This window comes from Apium graveolens, chromosome 6 (assembly GCF_009905375.1).
Source record: "Apium graveolens cultivar Ventura chromosome 6, ASM990537v1, whole genome shotgun sequence".
Classification (NCBI taxonomy): Eukaryota; Viridiplantae; Streptophyta; class Magnoliopsida; order Apiales; family Apiaceae; genus Apium; species Apium graveolens.
In genome coordinates, this window is record NC_133652.1 from 110,107,951 (window position 1) to 110,122,541 (window position 14,591).

At 38.3% G+C, this 14,591-nt stretch overlaps 1 non-coding gene across 1 annotated transcript; it reads right to left on the reverse strand.

Annotated features, from left to right (window-relative positions):
- Positions 1-852: 852 nt before the first annotated feature.
- On the reverse strand, positions 853-959 carry LOC141670201 (small nucleolar RNA R71). The gene has a single exon (XR_012554443.1). It is a non-coding gene; the product is annotated as a small nucleolar RNA R71 (small nucleolar RNA).
- Between the last annotated feature and the right edge of the window lie 13,632 nt (positions 960-14,591).

Genomic DNA, 14,591 nt, shown 5'->3' on the forward strand with positions numbered 1-14,591 from the left:
GTTATAAACAACCTCACTTTATTATCGTCTTAGCATTGAATAATAACCATACATTGTTGCTTAAGTGCATGAGTTGAGTAGTTAACCAATATAGTCAATGTGGGCTCGGATCTGATTTATATCTTATACTACTTGCGAACGCGTATACTTGCGTGTAATATTAGCTCGTGTTTAGCGACTAACAAGTTTTTGGCACCGCTGCTGGGGACTGCAGTGTTAATTATTAGTTTATGTGCTTTCCATCAGTGGTCGTTAAATTTCATTGACTCGGACATTGTTACTTGTTTCCTTGTTTTATTTCAGGTGATCTAGCGAAGGTGTATGCATACGCGTTCGCGTACTCGTAAGAGAACACTGGATAAAGCAGAGGAAGAACTTGTGGTAGTTCGTATGGAAGTTTTTGAGGAAGAAAAGAAGGTAGAAGAAGAAGAAGAGAAAGTTGAAGAGCCAATTGTAGTAGCTATGGGTGATCAAGCAGAAAATCCGAAGGCTTTGATGGACTATTCTAAGACTAAGATTAATGACATTCAGTCTAGCATCATTAGACCAGCCATCAGGGCTAACATTTTTGAGATCAAGTCAAGCATAATCCAGATGATACAGAACTCAGTTCAGTTTGGGGGTTCTCTTACCGAAGACCCCAACATGCACATCAGGGATTTCATCAAGATCTGCGATACTTTCAAGTTCAATGATGTGACTGAAGATGCTATCAAGCTACGACTCTTCCCATTCTCTCTGAGGGACAAGGCAAAGTGCTGGTTATACTCTCTACCAGCAGGATATATCATCACTTGAGAAGATCTTGTTCAAAAGTTTCTCACTAAATTCTTCCACGTGGCGAAGACTGCCGCAATCAGGAATGCTCTTACTCAGTTTGCTCAACAAACTGGAGAATCTCTGTGTGTGGCTTGGGATCGATATAAGGAGATGCTAAGGCAGTACCCACACCATGGCATGCATAATTGGATGATTATCAACTGTTTCTACAATGGATTGGGTGCTACTTCTAGACCCATGATTGATGTAGCATCAGGAGGAGCCTTATGGGCTAAGAGCTATGATGAAGCTTATGAACTTGTTGAACTGATGGATGCTAATGAGTACCAGAATCCTTCCCAGAGACTGACTCAGGAAAAAGTAGCAGGAATTCTGGAGTTGGACGCAGCAACTGTTATAGCTGCCCAACTTAAGTCTTTGACAATGAAGGTGGACACTTTGGCTAATTATGGAGTTAATCAAATCACTAGTGTCTGTGAGCTTTGTGATGGTGCCCATGAGACTGATCAATACGTAATTTCTAGTGAATCAGCTCAGTTCGTGAGCAACTTCCAGCAATCACAGCAACCTGTGCCAGCCACCTATCATCCTAACAACCACAATCATCCTAGTTTCAGTTGGAGAAACGCTCAGAATGCGGTTCAACAGCCTTATCAGCAGTATCCAGCTAAGCAGTACAACCCCCCTGGTTTTCAGCAACCGCAGTATGCACTAAAACAACAACTCCAGCTGCAACAAGCTAATGAAAAATATGAATTAGAGAAGTTAAAGCTCATGTGTAAGAGTCAAGCTGTTTCTATCAAGACCTTGGAAAATCAAATTGGGCAAATTGCCAATGCCTTGCTAAATTGTTAACCTAGTATATTACCTAGTGATACTAAAGTGCCAGGAAAGAGGGAAGCTAAGGATCAGGTAAAGGAAATCACTTTGAGGTCTGGGAAGGTTGTGAATCCCGAACAAACTCAAGAGTTGACTGAAGAAGTTGGGGCTGAGAAATAAGCAAAGCAGCAGGATAAAGAAGTGGAACCAAGGAAGACTACTATTGAGCACACTTTGCCTGAGGGTAATACAGGGGAGAAATAGATCTATCCTCCACCACCTTTTCCTAAGCGTCTGCAGAAGAAAAAGTTGGACAAGCAGTTTGAGAAGTTTCTGGAGGTGTTCAAGAAACTTCATATCAACATACCTTTCGCTGAGGCTCTCGAGCAGATGCCTAGTTATGCAAAGTTTATAAAAGGTATTCTCTCTCGGAAAGTGAAGCTAGATTATTTAGAGATTGTCGCTCTCACGGAGGAATCCAGTGCTGTGCTGTAGCAGAAGTTATCTCTGAAGCTTAAAGATCCAGGAAGCTTTACTATTCCATGTACTATTGGAAAAGTGTCTTTTGACAGATGCTTATGTGACTTGGTAGCTAGCATCAATCTGATGCCTTTGTCAATCTTCAAGCAGTTGGATCTACCTGATCCTAAACCGACGTATATGACTTTGCAGTTGGCCGACCGTTCTATTACATATTCGCGAGGTATTGTGGAGGATGTCTTGGTCAAGGTTGATAAACTCATCTTTCCTGCTGATTTTGTAATTCTTGATTTCGAGGAGGATAAGAAGATTCCCATAATCTTGGGAAGGCCTTTCTTGGCAATTGGCCGAACCTTGATTGATGTGCAGAAGGGTGAGCTTACAATGCGAGTGTTTGATCAGGATGTGACTTTCAATGTGTTCAATACTATGAAATTTCCTACTGATAATGAGGAGTGCTTAAAAGTCGAGTTGGTCGATTCGGTGGTCACATCGGAACTTGATCAAATGCTAAGGTCTGACGCCTTAGAAAAAGCCTTATTAGGAAATTCAGAAAGTGAAGATGATGAAGGTGATGAGTAATTGCAATATTTGAATGCTTCTCCCTAGAAGAGGAAGATCGATATGCCTTTTGAATCTCTTGGAATGGAAGAATTGAGCAAAGATCCTAAACGCCTCAAGCCTTCTATTAAGGAAGCTCTTACTCTTGAGTTTAAGCCTTTACCTGAATATTTGAGGTATGTTTTTTAGGTGATGCATCTACTCTGCCTGTTATTATTGCATCTGACCTTTCAAGCAGTGATGAGGAAAAGCTTTTGAGAATTCTGAGAGAGTTCAAATCGGCAATTGGATGGACTATATCGGATATCAAGGGGATCAGCCCTTCTTACTGTATGCATAAAATTCTACTAGAAGAAGGTAGTAAGCCTACTGTCGAGTAGCAAAGAAGACTTAATCCAATCATGAAGGAAGTAGTGAAGAAGGAAATTCTAAAGTGGCTAGATGCAGGGATTATCTATCCTATCTCGGACAGTTCATGGGTAAGCCCGGTTCAATGTGTACCAAAGAAAGGTGGAATTATTGTGGTAGCAAATGAGAAGAATGAGCTTATTCCTACATGGACAGTCACGGGGTGGAGAGTCTGCATGGACTATAGGAAGCTGAACAAAGCCACTAGGAAGGACCACTTTCCATTGCCCTTTATTGATCAGATGTTTGACAGGTTAGCTGGTCATGAGTATTATTGTCTTCTGGATGGTTATTCGTGTTACAATCAGATTTGTATCGCTCCAGAAGAACAGGAGAAAACTACCTTCACTTGTCCATTTGGTACTTTCGCCTCCAGACGAGTTTCTTTTGGTCTGTGTGGTGCACCGGCCACATTTAGAGATGTATGATGGTCATCTTTTCTGATAAGATTGGCCAGAATGTGGAGGTGTTCATGGATGACTTCTCAGTCTTTGGAGATTCTTTTGATGAATGCTTGCAGAATCTGGGACACGTTCTCAAGAGGTGCGTTGAGACCAATCTGGTTCTAAATTGGGAGAAATGTCACTTTATGGTGCGTCAAGGCATAATTCTCCGGCACAAGGTTTCTTATAAAGGTCTAGAGGTGGACAAGGCCAAGATGGGGGTTATTGAGAATCTTCCTCCACCTATTTCTGTTAAGGGAATTCGCAGTTTTCTTGGTCATGCGGGTTTCTAAAGGCGTTTCATCAAGGACTTCTCAAAAATTTCAAAGCCTTTGTGCAGTCTGTTAGAGAAAGATGTTCCTTTTAAATTTGATAACGAGTGTCTTGCAGCTTTTGAGACATTGAAGAAGATTTTAATCACGGCACCCGTCATAACCGCACCTGATTGGAATGAGCCTTTTGAGATGATGTGCGATGCAAGTGATTATGCAGTTGGAGCAGTTCTTGGGCAGAGGAAGAACAACATATTTCATGTGGTCTACTATGCTAGTAAGACCCTCAATGGTGCTCAACCTAATTATACTACTATGTAGAAAGAACTTTTGGCTATTGTCTACGGTTTTGAGAAATTCCGATCTTATCTACTTGGGACTAAGGTGATAGTTTTCATTGATCACGCTGCAATTCGATATCTCGTCTCGAAGAAGGACTCGAAGCCTAGATTGATTATATGGGTTCTTTTGTTCCAAGAATTTGAACTAGAGATCAAGGACAAGAAAGGAACGGAGGATCAAGTCGATGATCATCTCTCGCGTTTAGAGAATCCTAATGCTACTTCATTGGATAAGAAATTGATAAATGAGTCTGTTCCCGATGAGCAGTTGTTTAAAGTGTAAGAAGAAGAGCCGTGGTTTGCAGACATTGTGAACTACCTTGTGAGTAACATCATGCCTCCCGATTTATCTTATGCTCAAAGGAAGAAGTTTTTTCATGAAGTGAAGTGGTATATGTGGGATGAGCCGTTTCTTTTTCGCCAAGGAGCTGACCAAATCATCAGGAGATGTATTCCTTACAGCGAAACGGGGGGGATCTTGTGAGATTGCCACTCAACGGCTTATGGAGGACATTATGGTGGAGAAAAGATAGCAGCTCATGTTCTTTTGGCCAACATTGTTTAAAGATGCTCATTAGTTCGTTTTGAAATGTGATCAATGTCAACGGGTGGGTAATATATCTAAGAAGGATGAGATTCCTCTTAATGTGCTTCTCGAGGTTGAGGTCTTCGACGTTTGGGGAATTGACTTCATGGGGCCATTTGTCTCGTCTTGTAACAATCAGTATATCTTGTTGGCAGTTGATTATGTGTCGAAATGGATTGAAGTTAAGGCGTTGCCAATAAATGATGTGAAAGTCGTGCTTAATTTTCTTCACAAGCAAATATTCACAAGGTTTGGGACTCCAAGAGTCATAATCAGTGATGAGGGGTCGCATTTTTACAACCGCAAGTTCACTGCCGTGATGAAAAGGTATAGTGTGAATCATCGCATCACTACGGCTTATCATCCTCAGACTAATGGTCAAGATGAGGTATCTAACAGGGAGATCAAGCGCATTTTGGAGAAAGTGGTATGTCCATCAAGGAAGGATTGGTCTTTGAAGCTTCATGAGGCTGTTTGGGCATATAGAACAGCATATAAGACTCTATTGGGAATGTCGCCATTTCAGTTGGTTTATGGTAAGGGGTGTCATTTGCCTGTGGAGCTCGAGCATAAAGCTTATTGGGCTTTGAAGAAATTAAATCTGGATTTGGATGCGGCTGGAAAGAAGAGGATGCTTCAATTAAATGAACTTGATGAGTTTCGACTTCAAGCTTATGAGAACAACAAGATGTATAAGGAGAAAGTCAAGAGGTGGCACGATAGGGGTCTAGTGTTCAAGAAATTTATGCCAGGGCAACAAGTTCTTTTATTCAACTCTCGTCTCCGTATTTTTCCTGGAAAGTTGAAGTCAAGATGGTCAGGGCCCTTCATAATCAAAACTGTCTTTCCATATGGAGCGGTGGAAATTTTTGAGAATGATCTGGGCCAAGCATTCAAGGTAAATGGTCAAAGGTTGAAGCATTATTATGGTGATACGGCAAACCGCGAGGTGGTTACTGCCGTTTTATTGTCCACTTGATCTCGAGATTCTACGTCGAGCTAGCGACGTAAAAGAAGCGCTTTTCGGGAGGCAACCCAAATATGTTGTACAGTAGTAGGTAGAGGAAGCAAGTAGAAAGGAGAAAAATATAAAAAATCAGAAAAAGGAAAAATTCAGGGCCAAGTACAGAAGTTGGGCACGCCCGTGCTGATCAAGCGCGCGACCGTGTCGTTTTTCCAGTAAATGAGCGCGCCTGCGCTGTCCTAGCACGCGGCTGCTCCGGTCTCCAAAGTTAAAGCGCACCCGCGCTGTCCTACCGCGCGACCGCGCTGGGTCCCTGTTTCGAAAAAAATTAAAAATAGCAGTTTATTAGAGAAAATCGGGATTTTAATTCCAAAATCAATTCTAACCCAATTTTTACTCTTCCACATCCCATAATTCCCTCTCATAATCAATTCCATTACTCCTACGATTCCCATAATCAATTCCCACTTCTATTCCTTATCAGACTCACACCCCTCCACCTATAAATACATACACTTGCATACAACTTCTCCACCAATCCACAAACTCTCAAACACAAATTCTCTCTAAACACTTAAGCTTTTATTCTTTCTTTTTCAATCCCTATGGCACCCAAAAGACAGAGAACTCAAGTTGGAAGCAGCGCCGCTGATTCTTCTACTGCGAGTGGTGTGAGGCTCAGGTTCTCTACTCATGAGGCTGAGGAGGAGTACACGAGGCTTCTCTCGAAGCCTATTTCTAAGAAAAGAGGATTTCTGCCGTCAGGGAACGATGGTAAGCTATTGGAGATGATTTTGGAGATGTCTGGGTTCCTTTTTGTGAGGCTCCCACTGATGTACCCATGAGTATTGTATGGGAGTTCTACGCCAACACTAAGGCAGAGAAGAATGGTTTCACGGTGGTGAGAGGGATGACTGTTGAGTATAGTGCCAAGGCTATCAGGATAGTGATTGAGCAGCCTGCAAGGAAGGTGGGCCACGACACTTGGAACGATAAGACTCCTGAGGACTTCGATTTGGATCTCATTGTTGCTACTCTCTGTGTGCCTAAGACTCATTGGAAGCTCAAGAGGGGCACTATTGATTACTCCACGTTCCCTGCTTCATGCATGAACATGTATGCACGGGCTTGGAACTCATTTATTTGTGCTAACATCATGCCATCTTCGCATATGCATGAGATTATGGTGGAGCGTGCTCATCTACTTTGGGGTATTCTGCAGGGTGATTACATTGATTTGGGGATGGTGATATATCAGGGGATCCTGAGGTTTTTGAGGGGAGGTACTACTGGGGCTATTCCTTATGCGTCCATTGTGACGAAGTTGTGCGTGGCAGTTGGTGTTCATTGGCCCGCACATGAGCAGTTTAGATTCTCAGTGCTCCTATTGACAGTTCTACACTGCACAACATGGTTGAGTGGTATGGAGGGAAGCCCGATCCTAAGGGCCTTGGTTACTCTTATGCTCATCTGTCAAGTGGTGTGCCTATGGAAGCAGCTACAACGAGAGGTTCTCAGCATGCCCGTCGAGCAGCTTGGAGAGCTCAGTATGGAGAGGAGGCCGGTCCATCGCAGCAGCAACAGTAGCAGGAGCAAACATGAGAGCTGGTTTGAGTTCGACGCAGTATAGGCGTCTTGCGAGGAGGATGGATGTGATGCACGACATCCATAGTCACTTTACACGCGATCTCACCCAGGCACTTGGGGCTGCATTTAGAGCCACCGGAGTTGACATTCAGTGGCCAGTTTTTGGTGAGGATTCAGTGTATCCGCCTTCGGACACGGACGCTCCATCTGTTGAGGGTGAGGATTCTGATTCACAGTAGGTATGCCTGATTCCTTACTATTACCTTCACTAAGGATAGTGAATATTTTAAGTTTGGGGGTAGTAGTTGAAGGAATATGTTTGTGTGAGTCTCATATAGTTTGCATGTTCATGATAGTTTTATTTCATATAGTTACATATATTTTGCCATGTAGTTTTTTTTTATTTGGTAGTTTTTATGATAATTTGTTCATGTAGTTTCATGCATTTGCATTATAATATGGTCCCTTAGATAATTTTTCCGATTAATTGGTGATATTGATGATAGTGTAGTGATATTGTATTTAGTGATGTTGAGTCTTATTGATTGATTTGCATGCTAGAGACACTTGTATTTCACTAAGTCTTATAGGTTGCTAGAGTGCTAGATCATAGTCATGATTTGTTTGATTGTCGAGGTTTAATCCCTTGTTTATATTTAGAATCTAGGATATGCTCTTAATAATTAAGACACAGATATTTAAAAATTGGAGAAATTGGATTTCATTGCTAATTTTTGGCTAGTAGCCGGATCATATTTATATGAGTAGTCTAGGGTTGAATGAGATGGAGCGAAACACACTCATTCAGAAATTATTGAAAAAAGAAGGAAAAAAATGTAGAAAAGAAAAAAAATAAGTGTTATGTATAATTGATCACGAGTGGGCTCTTTAGTTTTTGAGTTATTAAGTTCTTAGGGGACTTTGTGCCTAGTGACCTAAGGCTTCTATAGTCTGGGATCTGTTAACCTAACGTTCGCTACATGGGTACTATTGTATAAGTCTTTTGTAGACTTCACTCAGTGCACGATCAAATAAGCATATTTGTGTTATTTTGTTGTTAATAAAAGCATGAATCCATGATAACTCCGATATAAGAATTGAAGTGTTATAAGTTATTTTGAGTCTAGCTTTTATTCTATTTATAAACATGCGATTGTTTTGATAAGTAATGAGTTATGATTGTCGATCTAGTTGCGATAGTATATCTGTAAGCATTTGCACACACGCACGTCTCTGGTGTGTAGATTGATTTGAGATTTAATGGATCTTTATGCGAATAATTGCATTTGCTGAGGTGTTGCTGGTTGATTGGTTTAGTTATTCTTTGGGGAACGATGCATTCATATTAGTTGCATTCATGTATTTTTATTTCTTGTTCTTTGAGTCTGTTTATGCTTGAGGACAAGCATCGATTGAAGTTTGGGGGTGCGTTAAGTGGCATTTATGACACTTATTTATGCTCTAATAAGCTTTGAGTTGGTGTATTTGTACTCAAGTTATTTGTGTTTTAACGTGTTTTCAAGTGTTTTTGCATTTCAGGCTTTATTTCGTGAATCAGGTGAATTAGCATTGTTTTGATACTAATATGGTGTTTAGGATGTGCTGGAATAAAATCTTGAAAGACTGGCTCAAAGCTGCAAGGAATAAAGAAGAAGAAAAAAAAAAGAATTTTGGGCAGAAGGCAGGCGCGCCCACGCTGGTGTTGCGCACGGCCACTCCGGGAGAACAGAAAGTCAGCGCGGCCGCGCTGGGTCGGGATATTAAAATCCTGATTCAACTACAATTCGATTTGCTGGACTCCTAGGATGCATGGATTGCTATATAAACATAACTTATGTCGTTTTTCAGAGACATCAAGCAAGGAGAAGATGACAAGAGACCTTTTGGGCACAATTCAACAAAGGCGAAGACGATCTAGTTTATTCTTGTGAATCCTTGTTTTGAGTTGTAATTTGGATGCTTGTTTCTTATTTTGCTGATTATTTACTCTTGTTTATACTTTGGTTTATTTATTTGTATAAAGACTATGTTCGCTATATCATGTTTTCATTGGAACCCACGTTGGCGATGAGTCTGATTATGGGCTAATCGTTATCGTGGGGTTCTAGCGGATTTATTTATGGATTTTGTTTAGTTAAATTGTTTCGATGCCTTAGTGTGTGGTGATTGTATGATATCCTAGTATTGGTTGTGCATATTTTTCTTGTAAGCATCGCGAACTTATAAGATAGTGTGTTAATTCTTAATGAAGCGAAAGTGAATTTAAGGATTTAGAACTTGCCATGCTAGCATAGGTTCATGTATTGTTATGCATGATTGGTAGGTAATTTTAACCATCTTATTTGCCCTATGTAATCAAGATAGATAACTTGTGCTTAAACCGTTATGTTGTCAAATTCTATAGACATATAGGGTCTCAATATAATTGGTGCCTATTCAGCATCTATATCTTTTGTGGATGTCTGATAGAATGGTACTCGTGCAACAAAAGTTGGCGTTTATCAGTTTCGTGTTGTCTGATTAGTGTCATCACCATTGCATGCTAAGGTTAAGAACAAGAAGGCTATTGAATGAAGTACTTAATGAAGTTAGAATCCCATGTTTTTCATATATATTAATTCAGTTTATCTTATTCTAGTAGTTATAATAATTAGTTTAATTCTTAGTTATAAACAACCTCACTTTGTTATCGTTTTAGCATTGAATAATAACCATACATTGTTGTTTAAGTGCATGAATTGAGTAGTTAACAATTACAGTCTCTGTGGGATCGAATCTGATTTATATCTTATACGCGTATACTTGCATGTAATATTAGCGTGTGTTTAGCGACTAACAACTTTGTCCAATTTTCAATAAATTGTAGCACTTACTAGTTTCATCTACTTTTATTTAATCTGTCTATTTAGGGTGTTTTGTTATCATCAAGTTTCTCTTAATTTATGGCTACAATTCCAGTAGACATAAATTGGGGGAGATTGTTAGGAATGTGTTGTGAATTTGATGATAAGTTAAATAAAACACCTTAGTAAATTTAACTTAGTGTTTTTGTAGCTCTCGACGGATGTTCTAATATAGTCCCGATGGATGATCTTTATAGTCCCGACGGATGACAACTGAACATCCATCGAGAGTGTATCTTATATAATAATAAGTATTGCAACACATTTCTGCAAACAACAATGTTTAGTCTAGTAGATTCTGTAAGATTCTCTAAGTCATGTTGACTACTAGATTGATATACAGAATGGGTTGGCTAATTGTAAATATGAGATGTCTTGTAATTCTGTATAAGTGAAATGGAGTCAAGTGACCGAAAGGCTTCCAACGGATGATCTACAAAGACTACCGACAGATAATCAACAAGGCTCCCGACGGATGATTAACATAGTCTCGACGGATGATCATAATTCAAAAAGAGCAGTTGACAGTGACAACACAGTCACATGCGTCGGGTGTTTGTAAATGGAATGTGGCATCCTAATTACAGGTTTTAGAGAAAAAAGAAGTATTACCATTTCCATGCAATTTTGAAGATATTCAAAGATGCTGGAATAGAGTAGTGAAACAGCATAGAGTTAGACTAGATATAGTTTGTCTTATTATCTTGTCTTATTGTCATGTAACTTGGTAATATATAAACTAAGTGTAGCAAGTAGAACAAAGAACTGAGTAAGCATTATTTTCAGAGAGATAAAAAAGCCGTATATGTTAAGAATTTCTCTATAAGTTTGAAAGTTCACTTGTAAGCAGTTGTGTGCTATTCAAGCATCACAGAGTTCTCATACTAATATAGATCTCTGGTGGATAAGTTCAAATCCACCAGAAAGTTTTAAAGCTTTGTGTTTTATTACTTTATGTTTTGATTTCTATTCAAGTTTTATTCCGCACTTCTTGTAAAATCAAACACTGTTATATATATTAAGTAAGAACGGTCTTAAAATTCAAAAAGGAGCCAAAATTATATTCAACCCCCCTTCTGTAATTCTTGTTGCATTATTTGGGAATAACATATTCAGAGTTGTCTTTTAAAACATAGCACTTGCTTCCAAACACATGAAGATGCTTCACATTAGGCTTCCTTTTAGATAACAATGAGTAGGGTGATTTTCCAAGATTCTTGTTAATGAGATATCTATTTTGAGTTTAGCATGCAATGTTGACAGCTTCTTCCCAAAAACTTGTCGGTAGTTTGGCATCTTGCAACATTGTTCTAGCAGCCTCTGTTTGTGTTCTATTCTTTCTCTCAACTACCCCATTATGCTGAGGTGTTCTAGCAGCTGGAAATTCTTGAGCAATGCCCTTGTGTTTGCAGAAATTAGTTAAAGTTGCATTTCTGAATTTTGTGCCATTGTCATTCCTCAATCTCTTCACACAATTTTGATCTTCAGCCTTATTCTCAATTTTCTTGATGTGTTCAATTATGATGTGTGGAGTTTCATTCTTATAATGCATAAATTCTACCCATGTGTATCTTGAGTAATCATCCACCATCACAAGTGCATATTTCTTCCTTGAAATTGATAAGTTACAAAAGTGCACTTATGGAATTCACAGTTTTACTCTTGTGACTTGACTTCTTCATTTTGCCTTTTTGACAAGCCTCGCAAACTTTATTTTGAGCAAACTACAGATTTGGCATGTCTCTCACTAATTCCTTTTTCACCAGGGTGTTGATTGCCTTATAATTCAGGTGAAAGAGCTTTTTATGCCATAGCTTACTTTGCTCTACAGATGCCTTGGTGTAGAAGCAACAGATTCCTTCCTTATTTGCTGAGTGTAAATCTGCAACAAATAGGCTTCCCTTTTTGTGGTAAATCATGATTATAAAAATCGTCGATAAATAGCTCAAAAAATGTTGATAAATCATCCGATTTTAAAAAAGTGTCCGATAAGTCGCAAATTGATAACTCAACTGAATAGTTCTGAATTTCAAAATTTGTAATCATGGTTAAAACATATAATAGACTTTTATATCATGTAAAATGGAGTTAAAATGAGTGAAATATATTTAAACTCTGTAGACAAACTTTGTCTATTAATATTTTACTCATTTTAACTTTATTTTGCATGATTTAAAGATTAAAGATCTATTTCATGATTTTTTTTGCAAATATTTTAAATATATAATAATATTTTGATCAATTAATATTTTTCCGGTGAACCAATTCCATTCATCGAGGTTTACCCTGTAGTATTTTAAACTCTTTAACCATTTGACCGGCGAGACAGAAGTTCGCAAGAACATCAAAGACCAAATTTGAGGTAAATCATGTTTAATCATAAATCCTACATACCACTATTATATTACATACAAACAAGAGTTACAGACGATGTATCTATAATCATCCTTATCAGAATTAGGCGATGAAATGAGGAGTGTCTTCAGCCCTTAGAGATTACATCTACTTCAAATCTCAAGTCCCACTTCACAAGATCCCTGTAATTTTATCTCTTTCTCTTTTTGTATTTTTATAAATGTTGTATCTTTTCTTGAATACGACTTTGTTTAGGATTATAGCTTAATTCTACACATGATTTTGTTTTTACTTCACTTGTTTGGACGAGAATGTTGAAGATGGATTAGTTAATTTCAAGATTTTTTGAAATTATTGATTTAATGTAGATGGGTTTGGTTTCTTTTGTTGATTTGAACTGGATTTAGTGCGCTTAGTGTATTTTGAATAGAAGATGTTACGATGGGATCGTATGATGTTGTTGAGTTGAGAGGAATGATTGGATCATAGAATTTTTTAGAAGCTGGAGATTGGCACTGTGGAGACTTGGATTCTGATTTCATTAAATTTATATTATGTTTGATTGGTTTAGAGCAAGTCCAACAGCTCCCTTAAACATGCTCTTAACTCCAAATATAAGAAATGTGACAAAAAAATGCACTCCAACAGTGTCTTAGTGGTTTCTTATATCACTAAGACAACTCTCTCATACCTTATCTTTAAGGAATCACAAGTCATCCCTTAGTTCATTTTTGTCAATAAAAAATTGATTTCTCTCTGTTCTTTTAAGTTCTTTTCTCTCTCTTCCTTTCATATCTCATTCAAATTTATTATTATTATAATAAAAAGGAATGAAAATAAGGATCATTGTTGGAGTTCAAATTTAAAATCATGTCTTAAATCACTAAGAGTTAATATTTTATAATATTTATAAGGAACTTGTTAAGATACTGTTGGACTTGCTCTTAGAGTATTCACATCTTTTGGTATATTGATGATGTCGAAGTTGTGGATTATTATGATGATATGATCTGTATGACCTTTTCTTTGCCCTGCACACAATGAGGATTAAGTATGTTTAGCTACCCAAGCAGTGTTGGGTACTTTCTTCTTGTTGACAGAATTTGCAGAATTAGAATGTGTTGATTCAAATGGAACAATGTGAACAAATTGTTTTGCATTTTCCTTTTTATCTGTAGATTTAAAATTAACATATTTCAAACTACTCTCAGTTTATGACAACTTGTCATCACTTTCATGTTACAAGGTATGCAGTCAAATTTGTCACAAAAGGAGTAAGGGTCTTCTATATTTGCTTCACTGTACTTGCATGCTCCCACTTTTGCCTTTCTAACATGCTTTTTGCAAAGGTAAGTTAGATAATTTGTTGAGCCACATTTTTGACATTGCTTTCTAGGGGCATCTGCAACAAATGCAAAGTTGTTGCTTTTGTTTCCTCCTATCTTGCCATTCCTGTTCTTTTTCTTTCTTCATGTATTCTCAGTCTTGACTTCCTTGACATGTATCTTTGGTAGTTGGTTAACCATGGGCTTTTTCTTTCTTTCAGTAGCAGGAGTGGTTTCCTCATTTTTCATTTCTTTATCTTCATCTGCAAGTTCTTGCTTGATGACCAACTCTTCTTCACTGAAATTCATTTCACATGCCTTGAACAAAGGTGAGTCAACCTTTCTCAGCATAGCTGGGACATCTTCATTTACAGTTGTTTTGCCCGCGTCACCTTCATTCTTCTTATTACTGTTTAGGGCATCATAGTCAAAGCCAATAGCTATGTTAGCACATGGCTTGTTCTTCTCATGGTACTAACCAACTAGCTGAGAAGCATTTATGAAAGACTTTAACTTCACTTCATTTTTTTCCCTCAACACAACTTCAATTTTACTTGCACACTTCAGCTTGTTCTTTAGATAATCATTTTCCTGCTTGACAGTTTTAAGCTCAACAAGTTGCAGTTCTAAACTTTATTTCTCAATCTCAAGCTCCTCATTTCTCTTTGACAGTTTACCCACTTCCTCAGTAGCTGCAACCATGCTTGTGTGTATATGAAACATCTCTACACCCATCTTTTCAACAGTTTCCTTATATTGACTAACAT